This window comes from Cervus elaphus, chromosome 26 (assembly GCF_910594005.1).
Source record: "Cervus elaphus chromosome 26, mCerEla1.1, whole genome shotgun sequence".
In the NCBI taxonomy this organism is placed as follows: domain Eukaryota; kingdom Metazoa; phylum Chordata; class Mammalia; order Artiodactyla; family Cervidae; genus Cervus; species Cervus elaphus.
Genome location: NC_057840.1, coordinates 39,103,199 through 39,116,866, shown reverse-complemented (window position 1 = coordinate 39,116,866; position 13,668 = coordinate 39,103,199).

Sequence of the window (13,668 nt, the reverse complement as noted above, 5' to 3'; positions counted from 1 at the left end):
ATCTCCCCATTTTTTTGCCCCTGGTAACCCCCATTCTTCTGTTCAGTCCCATGAGCTTAATTTTTTAGATTTCGTATGTAAGTGAGATTATATAATATTTGTTTTTCTCTGCCTGGTTAATTTCACTTTGCATAATGTCCTAGAGGACATTTTATCCATGTTGCAAATGGCAGGGCTTCCTTCTTTTTCACGACTGAATAATATTTCATTGTATCTATATTTCTACCACATTTATCCATCTGTCAGGAGATACTGAAGTTGTTACCATATCTTAGCTACTGTGAATAAAATGGGAAAAGGATAGTCTCTTCCATAAAATGTGTTGGGAGAACTGGATATGAACTTGCAAAAGAATGAAATTGGACCCCTCTCTTATACCATGTGCAAACTCAACTAAAATGAATTAAAGATTTAAACATAAGATCTGATAAGATAAAAAGATATCTTATGATAAGAAAGATATCTTATTAGATAAGAGAGATAAGAAAAAATTTTTCAGTAAGCCTTAAATTTCTAGAAGAAATAATTGAGGAAAAACTCCTTGAAATTGATCATGGCAATACATTTTTGGATATGACAACAAAGGCACAGGCAACAAAACCGTAAACAAACAAGTGGAACTGCACAGCAAAGAAATCAATCAACAAAATGAAAAGGCAGCCTATGGGATGGGAGAAAATATTTGCAAACCATCAATCTGATAAGTGGTTGATATCCAAAATATATAGGAAATTCACACAGATCAATAACAAAAGGACAAATAATCCAATTAAAAGATGGGCAAAGGAACTAAACAGATATTTCTCCAAAGAAGATACACAGACAGCAAACAGGTACACAAAAAAATAGCTCAATATCACTAATCATCAGGGAGATGCACATTAAAACCACAAAATATTACTTCACAGTTGTTAGAATGGCCACCATAAAAACGATAAGAGCTAACAAGTGCTGGTGAGGATGTGGAGAAAAGGGAACTTTTGTGCACTGTTGGTAGGAATGTAAATTGGTACAGCCTTAGGGAAAAGCAATATGCAGCTTGCTCTGAAAGTTAAAAATAGAACTGCCATACAATCCAGAGGTCTTACTACTGGGTATTTATCTGGAGAAAATGAAATTGGTATTTCAAAGAGAAATCTCTACCCCAGTGCATTTCCAAGCAGCCTAGACCTCCTGGTGCTGCCTCTCTCTAGAGGCTCCTGTCTCTGGGTGCACATCCAGAGATGCCCTGGCCCACTGCCTTGAAAGGGTTCTCCCCTAGCCACAGAAAGGCAGGGGTCAGGGAGCTGTTTTAGGATAAGCATCTGGAAAAGTGAGCTTTCAAATAAGGACCTCAGAGCATGAGGAGTGAGTCACAGCTGATCAGCAGGGAAAATGGGTAGAAAGACATTTCAGATACTCACAAGTTCACAGGCTCAGAGGCAAGGGTGTGGGTTGACCAGTTGGCTACATAACAGAGGGCTAGGGCTGCCTATAGGCAAAAACCTTGTAAGCCAAGCTCAGAGGTCTGGATGAAGCCATTGCAGGGCTCCCATATCTCATTTAATCTTCAAAGCAAGGTAGGTAGAAAATCAGATACAAGGTGCAGTTGGGCTACATCGTACATTGTGTAAATTAGGAAACAGTGCCTCCTAGTGGTGGGTGTAGGATTTTGGGAAGAAGATGGCATCTTTGGGTAGAGAAGTACCTCCTTCCTCTGGGGAGACTTTGAGAGTTGTGCCAGGTCACACGGACTCAGCTCTCCCTCACTGGGCGTCTTTGTATAGTGCCACCTCCTACAGTCTGTGCAACGAGCTTTCAAATAAGGACCTCAAGGCCCTGAAATGTTCACTAATTTGTTTGCCCCCTACACAGCTAGCAAGGGGAGACTCAGTATTTGCATCCTAGCAGTCTAACTTTAGAGTCCATGTCTGTAAATGCATGTGACTGACATTATCACCTTGACTTTTACAGGTAAGGAAGCTAAAGCTCCAAGGGCTTAAAGCAACTTGCCTGTCACTAAAACTCCAGAGTAGTAGAGACAGAAATGAAATTCAAAATGTCTGTCTCTAGACATCACCCTTTCCTAAAATCAAATTAACTTTCTTAATTTTAAGTGGTGAAAACAAGACAGAATCCAAGAAGTTGTGGGCTAGTAATTTAGGGGTTAAACACGGATGAATTGCTTTAAAATTGTGAACTGTGTATCTAAGACTATGATTTCAAAGCAATTAAATTGTCATCAATCTCTTGTGGTCATATTTTGAATGCCGAAAAAAATGCCTAACTTGCAAATTTGATACTTCTTTTCCCTTAGCATTCCTGAGTAGCATTTTCTATAAAACAGAAGGCAATTCTGCAATATTACAAGAGTTATGCAAAAATACACTTGGGTACAATAAGTGCTGTAATATTTGTGAAAATGACCCCTATCGTATGGAGATTTCCAATTGCCTGTGTTCCATAATTGTGTATTCAGATGCTAATTGTATGAAGCACTTGCCACTGCTTTGAGGTGTGTTGACAACTATATATCCTGAACTCCTGTGTCTTTTCAGCCCCAGAATACACAAAGTCATGGTAATAATGATTCTAAAATGTCTGTCATCTAACACGTCTTATATTCTTTCCACACAATAACTGATAGTTCATTTATTCCCACCACCCCTTTGAGACCAACGGTCCTATTCATTTTACAATGAATCTTAGACTTGGAATAATCTTGAGCCATATATTGCAGCCATGATGGAGATGCAGATAATAATTAAGAATATGTTCCATGCAGTGTTTTGTGGGTAAAACAGATACATACCTGTGTATGATCTTTGGTACTGACCAGGACTTCATGTGGAAGGATTATGGTGGTTCTGTCTTCAGAAATAGGGACATAGAGGCTCAGAAAGCTTGGGTCCATTTGCTCATTTATTTATTCCTTCAATAATGGCTTAGTGAGAGCCCACTACTTGCTGGAGACTGGTCAAGATTCTGAGAATATGGTGGTTGGCCAGAGGGACAAAACCATCTGCCCTCACGAAGCTTATATTTTGGTTACCTGGATGCCTGCTACCTTAGTCAGCTCTGGCTTCCACAACAAAATGCGGACTTGGTGGCTTAAACCACAGAAATTTATTTTCTCGAAGTCTGGAGGCGAGACGTTGAAGACCAAGGTGTGGCAGGGTTGGTTTCTCCAAGAGGCCTTGTCTCCTCGGTGGCTGCTTCTTGCTGTGTCTATTCATGGTCTTTCCTCTATGTGTGTCATGTCTGGTGTTTCTTCTTGTGTGTGTGTGTGTCTAGTGTTTTTCTTTTAAAAATTTCCTCTTCTTATAAGGACACCAGTCAGATTAGTTTAAACCCTACACTGAGGCCTCATTTCACCTGCTTTATAGTTCCCTCGTATGGTTCGGGGAGGCTAGGACCTCGACATGTGAATTTGGCGGTCCGTGATGTGATTCAGGCCGTTACACTGCCTAATCCTTCACACAGATGATGAGTAGTGGAGTCAGGATTTATGTCTGCTTTTCTGACCTATGTCAGAACCTAGAATATGCTGTCTATCTGTTACCTACCAGCTTAAGACCTAAAACATTGCTGTAGGAAGCCAGGGTAGTGAGTGAGTGAGTGAGTGTGTGTGTGTGTGTGTGTGTGTTGTTGTTGTTGTCCTCATGACCAAACTATTATTCTTACACAAAAGAGAAACTTCAGTTTAGGCGAATTGCTCTCTCCAAGCTCTGCTCCCCAGAACGTTCCGATTCATTCTTAGATCTCACCAATTATTCCTCCCCCTTCAGCTGTCAACTTTTCAACATTTTGGTTTCTTCTAAATTTCAACGGATGACTTGAAAATTCACACCATTTAAAAGTAGTAGCTTCAACGCTTCTTTAAACTGGGGTTTCTTTCTCTTTGACACCAAGACTGTTCCTTTGATAACTTAAAATGTCTCCCCCTCTATGCCAACCACTTAATGCCTGCCAGTGGTTTAGCTTTTCAGACCCATTAACAATAATATATTTTTCTGTTTATTTTCTCTTTTAATCAATTTTAAGTGTGCATTTCTGCCTGCTATGCTAGTATAAACAAGGCTATTAACTAAGTAATATTGTTTTTAAAAAATGTCTTAAGAAGTCCTATTGCTTGTTTTTAATGCTTTTTCTAAGCACAGTGCATCTGTACAATTGAAATTTCCATTCTGTGCTCTCGGTATACAGACTGTGAAATAAATAAAAGGCAGCTTTTGCATTTGGTAACCTTGAAGTTCTCAGAGTACTTTTCCCTCCAAGGCTGGTAAATTAATGTTTTCAAGTGACTTGGGTAGACAAAGAAGGGGGGTGGGATGGTGGTGCAGAGGGAGTGAAGTTGGCTTTTACATGAAACAAGAACAAGATGAGATATTCCAAACCCAGATTTAAAGAGGTAAGCAGAAAGAATAAGGGAGAAAAAGACCAGAGTGGAATAATGTTACAACTTAAGATGCACATAATGTAGCAAGTTCAATCCTGCAATACTAACCGAACCTCTTATTTTTCTAACGCATTCAGTAGCTACGTGGTGCTTCTCCTCTGAAGGGAGTTAAGATGCCTTCACATGGGTCTTCTTTTTCTCCACAAGTACCTCCTCTGCATGCAGCACAGCCATCTCTAAGGTAGAATAGAACTACTATTTAATAGAAAATAATTGGACGTCTTCTTCAGTGATAAGCAGAAAGGAAGATAGTTGGGATCCAATTGAAATAGCAAAGGCAGTCATTCATGCAAATGAATTCTGGTCTAGCTATTAACTAACTTTTTAATAATAACAATAATGAAAAAAGTCCTTGGCCCCATTTTCATAAAAACGAAAATATTAATAGTATTCAGAGCACCAAGGGCTGTATTTCTCCTTTAAATATGCACTTTCTTTATGGACTTAGCCATCTTGAGGCTTGAAGTTTTTCAGGGCAAATAATTCTGTGGTGTCCTATTTTTCGCAGAATGTAAGGTATGTACAATGATATTCTGGAGTCAAAATATTAACCAGACACCAGTGTAATTTCCTGAACCAAGTAGTACTGGAGTGTTCTGAGATAAGCAGGGGTCAGCAAGCTTTTTCCATAAAAAGCCAGATAGTAAGTATTTTAGGCTTTGTGGAACAAACCATCTCCGTGACAAATAATTAACTTTGCAGTTGTAGTGTGAAGGCAGTCGGAGTCTATAGATGAATGCGGTACCTGGGTCCCAATAAGACTTTTATTGTAGACCCTGAAATTAGAATTACACGTAATTTTTGTGTGTCACAAAATATCCTTCTACTGATTTTTTCCAACCACTTAGAGGTGTAAAACATTCCCAGCTCGTGGGTCATACAAAGCATGAGGTCAGTATTATTTGCTGCCCCTGGGACCAAGGCTTGTGTGGCTTGAATTATGCTATTTGGAGATATGTCACTTTACTGATTTGAGTTGGGGCATTTGGTAATAATATCAATATTACTGAATTATCAGATAATTGCATTGCTGTATTGTTAGGACCTTGATTTTCTGCCACATGTAGTCAAAATCTGCCAAACTGTCTCCTTGTCTTAGATTCTAGTTCCATGTGGCAAGATGTGATTTTTTTTGAATGGCTAAGTTTAAAGAATACTGGAGTGGGTAGCCTTTTGCCTCTCCAGGGGGTCTTCCTGACCCAGGGATTGAACCCTGGCTTCCTGCATTGTAGGCAGATTCAGATTCTCTACTGTCTGAGCCACCACGGAAGCCCCTTTCAATGCCTTACTTCTCTCCCTACCCTTCCTCCACTAAAAATGAATCTTTAGCAACCTGGTTCCAGATCTTCTCTGATGCTGAGTTAGGAGGAAGAGGCGGCCACGGAGGCCCAGGGATTGAAGGAAGGAGAAAGCAAGAGAAGCTAGCCTGACTCCTAGGTAAAGATCAGAGATATGAGAAGATAAGAAATATGAGTATGGCTGGGACTGGGAGTCAGTTTTGGATGTGGGATGTGAGAAGCTGTGAAGAGTCGAATTGAGGGAAGAAGGAAAGAAATGAGAGCAGCGTGGTATATTATTAATTGGTTCCCTTTTGATGCTTTTCTAGAAACATAAGTAAATATCAGAGTTCTCTTTTCACGTTTACTTTTCAGCTACTAGGCTATGTGTCTTTGTTAAGATTCCATACAGAAACCAGGCCACGTGAGGTCCCAGGATTCATTAGCTGCAGAGCTGTCTAAAATATAGAAAGAATAACATCACATGCACAAAGCAACGTGTTTTATTTTTACTTACTCTTCTCTACATATCTTAGAATTACTAAATATTTCAAGGACTTTGACAGAAAGTGTGCAACACTCATAGGGGCTATCATTTGCCAAAAAATAGGTTAATTAAAATTTTAGCTTTGGGCTTTGATGGTAAGTGTTGCTCACTGCTTTTGCTTCTCCTAAGAAGGGTTGAGCCTTTGTTTTGATTCACAGGTGGCGATTCAAGTTGGAGCTCTCATTTGAGTAATAGACCAAAGAACAGCATTAAAAATATAATTAATTTTAAAAGGCAATTGCTATTTTGTAAATTTGTACACAGCCTTAGAAGAAATGTAACACATGATGCTTATCCAATGAGGGCTCACACTCAACTTAGTTCGAACAACGTGAGAAGAGAGAGTAATCTAAGAATGTGGGCAGCACCACATCCTGGGTCATAAATGTAAATGTCTGCAGATATATATACAAAGGGGCTTGCCTGGTGGTACTAGTGGTAAAGAACCTGCCTGCAAATGCAGGAGATGTAAGAGACATGGGTTCGATCCCTGGGTCAGGAAGATCCTCTGGTGGAGGGCACGGCAACCCACTCCAGTATTCTTGCCTGGAGAATCCTGTGGACAGAGGACCCTGGCGGGCTATAGTCTATAGGGTGGCAAAGAGTCAGACACGACTGGAGTGACTCAACCTGCACATGTGCATATATACAAGGTCCCGTGAGTTGTTTATAGCAACTATCAAATCTTCCATTAGAAACTTTATTTGAAATGCTGTGCTTGAGCTACGCTTAGTAACTCTGTTGTGTCCGACTCTTTGAGACCCCATGGACCCTACTAGCCCACCAGGCTCCTCTGTCCATGGGGATTCTTCAGGCAAGAATACTAGAGTGGGTTGCCATGCCATCTTCCAGGGGATCTTACCAATCCAGGGACCAAACCCAGGTCTCCTGCATTGTGGGTAGATTCTTTACCATCTGAGCCACCAGGGAAACCCCATTTGAACTGCAGAAAAATGATAAAAACATGTTTAATGAATGAAATGCCCCTTTGTCTTGAGCCCAAACCACCCAGAACATACAATTGCTCTTGCTAGTCATGTGGTTTCTTCCTGATGAGTTTCTTCTGTGTGATTGACACCATCTACACACTTGTGAACTCTGATAGGATCACAGCTCCAAAATAACTCTTCAGAATGCAATTAAATTTTAAAATAATTTAATAACTCAAGGACAACATCCACAGGAATGAAATTGATTTTCTCAGTTCTCTCAAACCTCAGGCAACAATCAAATTATCACCAAGATCCTCACCAATAAGAGCAAAGAACAGTTCTGAATAATCAAATACTTTGCAAATGCACGCAACTCTTATCCCTTTACAAATTGTTATTCAGTGCTTACCATCTTGGATGTAAAAAGATTTGATCAAGATGTTCTGTAATCGCACTGGTACATAGGTTTGCTCATCCATTTACTGGCTGCTATCATTGTAGGTACAGTTGCCTGGAACAGTGGAGCTACGCTTGTGCATAACTCAGATAAGCAGAAACAGGGAGTGCAGTGCATTCTATTATTTACTCTGAGTCTGCTGAGGTCTCAATTATGAACTGTATGAAGCAAACTCATCTTCTGTTCATATAGTGAAAGCCTCATGTATATCACAGAAGGCTAGAAATGCAGTGAAGGAGTCATTCATATTCTATTTAAATTTAAATACATATCATGTCTTAACATTTTTATTCTAGTGAGTCTCAGGGTATTCCCTACCTGTTTTTTATCTAGTCCCCTCAGAGTCCACCCACCAATGGACTCCATTTAGAGACCCGGGATTGAGTCAATCTGGGCAGAAGTAGGATTCCAGTCCTCGTCGTGTACTGGGTCTGGCATTAGTCTTGGTTCCAGTAGATTCAGTGACTCACACGTGGGGCTGCCCAGGGTGTTCCTGGATCCTGAATCCTCGCTGTGTTTGCTAAGTCGGGCTTGTGTTCAGTTCCCTTGCCTCGTGTTCTTTCCCAACAGGAAAGAACAGGAAAGAACAGGAAGGCTTGCTCTGAATTCGAGCCCGGCTTGGTGGGGTCCTGAAGACTTGTTAGAAGATGGCAGGGCACTATATTTCAAAACCAAAAAAAAAAAAGTCAACATAAAATTCTATACCCATTAGAAACATTTTTTCAAAAACAAAAGCAAAATAAAGCCTTCTTCACACATGCAAAAGCTGAAAGAATTTATCGCCAGCAGAGCAACATAAAAAATGTTAAATGCAATCTTTTAGGCAGTAGAATAATAACAGATGGTTCTATGGATGGAAGCAAGGAATGAAGAACACCAGAAATAGTAGCTACATAGGTAAATACATCAGATTTTTTTTCTTATTATTTAAACCTCTTTAAAATATAATTGAAATTTAAATGAAATAATAACAATGCACATAAAAGTGAAATTTTTGACAATACTGGCATAATGATCATGATGGGATAAAAGAGAATCTACTATTACAAAATTTTTATATCATAAATTAAATAAGTATAATATGACTTTAAGATAGACTGTGATAAGTTAAAAATGTCTTCTGTAAACTCTACAACCACCACTATAATAAGAACATATTTATAACTAATAAACCAACAGAAGAGATAAAGTAAAATTATAAAAATTATCAATTAAAAAAAGGCAGTAAAAAGTACAGAGGGAACAGTCAGAAAGCAAAGTGCAAGATGATAGACTTAAATATAAGCATAGTGATAATCACATTAAATATTAGTGGTCTAAAACCACACAGAGATGGTCAGATTGAATACAAAAGCAACACCCAACTATTTGCTGTTTTCAAAAACACACATTAAATATGAAAACAATAATAGAGTAAAAGGATGGAAAACAATATATTATACTAACAGTAATCAAAGGAAATCTGGAATAACTATGTTATTATCAGACAAAATATGTTTCAGAACAAAGGGTATTACCAGGGACAAAGAAAATCATTTCATAATAACAAAGGAGTCAGTTTATCAATACTTAGTCAGTTTACTAAGTCTTAAACATAAGTGCACCCAGTTAAAAAAACACAGACAACATGAGCAAACAGTATTATAACTGATGTGAGGAAAAATTAAAAAATCCACAATTACAGCGGAAATTTTCCCCTACAGTGGAGTGAAAGTGAAAGTGAAGTCACTCAGTCGTGTCCGACTCTTTGTGACCCCATGGACTATAGCCTACCAGGCTCCTCCGTCCATGGGATTTTCCAGGCAAGAGTACTGGAGTGGGTTGCCATTTCCTTCTCCAGCCTACAGTGGAATATTCCCCTCTCAATAATTGACAGAACAAGCAGATAGAAAACCAGTAAGGAAATATAAAACTTGAACAACACCATCAGCCATCCCTAACTGAACTCCACCCAATAGCACCACTAATTTCATTATTTTCAAGTGTATACAGAACATTTACCAAGACAGACCATATCTGGGCCATAAATCAAGTCTCAATATGTTTTAAAAGATGTAAATAATACAAAGTAGATTTTCAGATCACTATTGAATTAAGTTAGAAACTAGTAACAGAAAAATCTCTGGAATGTGCCCAAATATTTATAAACTACATAACATACTTTTTTTTTTTAAACTATATAACATACTTCTAAGTAACCACTGAAGCAAAAGAAAAATCAGAAGTGAAGTCAGAAAGAATTCTGATCTGGAAAAAAAAAGGAAATACAACTTGTCATTATTTGTGAGATAAAAAGTAGCATCATGGAAAAACTTACAGCATTAAACACCTGTATTGGAAAAGATAAACTTCCACTTAAGGAGAGCAGAGAAAGAACCACCAAACGTGTATTAGAATGTCCAAATTTTCAAAGATGAATAATATGGTGGTGAGGATGTGGAGGAACTGGAACACTCACGAATCGCTGGCAAAAATATGAAATAATGTAACCACTCTGATAGCTTCCTAAAACTTTAACCACACATCTTCAAGATTATCCAGTCTTTCTACCCAGGAGAATAATAAGCAGCTATCCATAGACATGATTACAGAGGAGTTTTCACAGCAGGTTTGTTTATAAACAACTCAAAATGTTATAGACTAGTGAATGGTTAAAAACAATTTCTGGCATATTTGTATTATGGAATATTACTCGTCAATAAAAAGCAATGGATTACTGATACACACAACGGTGTAGGTAAATGTCAAAATGAATATGCTGAATGAAAAAAGCCAGACACCCCCCAAAAAATTCCAAACTGTGTGATTCCATTTATACAAAATACCGGAAATAGCAAATTCATCTGCATTGACAGAAAGCAGGTCATGTTTTTGTGAGGACCAGCAGGGAAACACATAGAATGAAGGAATACCAAGGGGCACAGAGAGGGGGTGTTTGCAGGTGACGGATGTGTTCACTGTCTTGATTTTGGTGATGATTTCATGGTTGAATATGTATATCAAAATGCAAACATTTTATAATTTAAATATGTACAGTTTATTGTTTGTCAGTTGTACCTAACCACCCCTCCCATGCACAAAATTTCTGTCACTGGAATCTTCCTAACACAGCAATTGTAATCCCCCCACCCCCATTTATCAAAAACTTTGAAAGTATTAAGCTCAGTGTTAAAAGCAGGAAATTGAAACAAATCAAACCTGGTTTAGCCTTCAATGAGCTTTCAGTTTCGGAGTAATCATAAGGAAACAATTTCTATGCAGCATTTCTTAACCAATAAAATACTTATTTTTCACAATTTAATCTCATTTGAGGGTGATTATGTTTCATCTAAAGTATTAATTATATTTCAAAGAGATACATAAATAAAAATCAAATAAGGATTCAACCTTACCTGCAGTTTTGGAAGCAGCTCACACAATTCATATGGGGCTGTTTATTCTGTCAGTGCAGGAGCAGGAAGTCCTCACACACACACACTTATGTGTATGCACATAAATACGCATGCACACACATACATGTGTATGCACACACAAAACACACATGCACACACGTGTATGTGCACATACAATCATGCATGTACACACATACATGTGTGCACACACACACAAAATATACATGTACACACATGTGTGCCTGTGTGCGACCTGGATTGTGTCAGGATAGCTTAACTGAATTGCATGCCCTAGAATTCCCTTCCTGGTCCACAGGAGACAATTTAGTGTGTGTATACCAGATGTGTGGGCTTCCCTGGTGGCCCAGTGGTAAAGAATCCGCCTGCCAATGCAGAAGACGCGGCATTCCCTGGGTTGGGAAGATCCCCCTGTAGAAAGAAATGGCAACCCTCTCCAGTACTCTTGCCTGGGAAATCCCATGGACAGAGGAACATGATGAGTTACAGCCCACAGGGTCACAAAGAGTTGGACATGACTGGGCGACTAATCTACCACCACCATACCAGACATGGAGCTACAGATTTACTACTTCTAGAAGAGTTGTAACAACTATTACTGAGCACACACAGTGTGCTAAGCTTTGTGCTGGGCTTTACACACACTGTATACTTTTGTCAAATTATTGTCACCATTTCATAGTTTAGGAAACCGAAGGCAGAGAAATGACTCATCCAGGATTAGATGTTAGTAGGAGGTGGAAAAGGCTTTCAAAGCTCCTAGCCTACACAGCAATCCAGTAAGACGAAAATGAAAAACAAAATTGAAAAACAGGAAGAGTAGCTTACCAGGACATAGTTAAATAACCCAATTAAAGAATTTTTAAACATGACAGCGTTAAACAAATTGAAAATCCTCTGAGATAAATAACTTCTCCGATCACATTTTAAAGATTTTCATCTCATCTGTGTAGGACTCTCTTTAATTTGCACTGAGTATACACATTCCTAAAATATATGCCAACAACATGCAAATGTTTACTGACTTCAATTACCAAAAAAAAAAAAAAGGAAGAAGAGGAATCAGAATAGCCACGTGGATCAGAGACAGGCTGGTGGGTGCACAGGGAGGGAGCTTGACGGAGGGAGGGCAAAACAGGAGCGAGGGATTGAAAGAGACTGGGAGCAAAACAGAGAGAAGGCCTGAAGCCGAGGGAGAGAAATGCAAATGCTCCTCGAGTCTGTAATGAAAAATCTCCTTATTAAACTGTGCTTTATCTGGGAGCCGTCTTCCTTTTAGGATCATATCCAAGCAGAGATAAAGGCATCTTACTATCCTCATTAAACTGTGCATGGTTTGATGCAATCAGACTTGTGTAATTTGCATATGGAGCAGTTTAATCTAGTTCATCCTGTCTTGCACCTATTGTTAATCATGCCCAGGCTTCCTCCTCCTTCCCCCCTCCTCCTCCACTAACCGTTTGATTTAAGCAGATAAATGAATAGACATAAGGACATCAACATCTTTGTGAGTGATCATCAGCCTTGTACATTCAGAATATCCCTTGGTTTTCTGATTATGCCCGGCTTGGCATTCCATATGTTTTTGGTCGTGTCCATCTTTGCTGATTTAGGAAAGGCTGTACACAGGCGGCTCAAGATGACAGAAAATCATTATCAACCCACATCGTGGGCCTAAGTTTCAGTTAGTCTTTGGTCACCAAAGATAAGATGGGTGTTCTCACTTCATTTGTTGGATGGGAGCTCCTTTCAACAAAGTTTCTTTGAGTCAGGATGCCAGGTTTGACAGTACAAGGAGCCTTTTAAGAATGTATGAAAACTTTGTAATTGCTTCTTGGCAGTAAGTAAGAGGCAGTTATGAAGATGGTTGCAATTTGATATTCGATGTGCTGGTCTCTGATGCATATGAGAAGAACTATTCAAAGCCTTTTGTCAGTCATATTGCTTCATATATTTTATATCTGGGAAATAAAAAGCTGGAAATATAAGCTTGGAAAGATGGGGAAAAGGAAGCAATATAAGGTTTCCTCTTACACCTAACAACTTTGACCTCATTCCCCAATGCCTGGTTCATCCTTCACCATCACACACATTCTCCAGGTGTCAGAGGGAGGGGAGGAATATAGACGAGGAGATGGTGGATGTTTTTCTCCAGAAAGAACTGCATCCACTCAGAAATGATAGAGACCAGTTAAAGTGTCTGTGACAGGGACTCCCTCATACCTTCCCCGCCATGGGTTAATATTACTTGGTTGCTTCAGAGTGAAGATTCTGCCCTTAAGAGACATGAAAAGAAATGAGAAACTATACCTCATGGAAGGGTTCTGAAGCATTTAAAAGTGAGTCAAATAACAATAACAATTTTTAATCAGGTCTTTCTAGGACTTATTACTTTGCTCTGTACACATCCACTTCAAGTCACTATCGGGTGAAGACACACTCCTGTTGTAGGTTCAAGGGCAAGGGGGTTGTGGCAGACAGGGGTGATTTGGAACCTCTTTCTGCCTTTCTGGGAGACCCTTCTTGAGGGCAGACACCCCGCCTGGGCTTTGAAGAGGTGGGGAAGAAGAAGAAAAACTCAAGTCCAGGCTCTGGGAAATAGTAAAG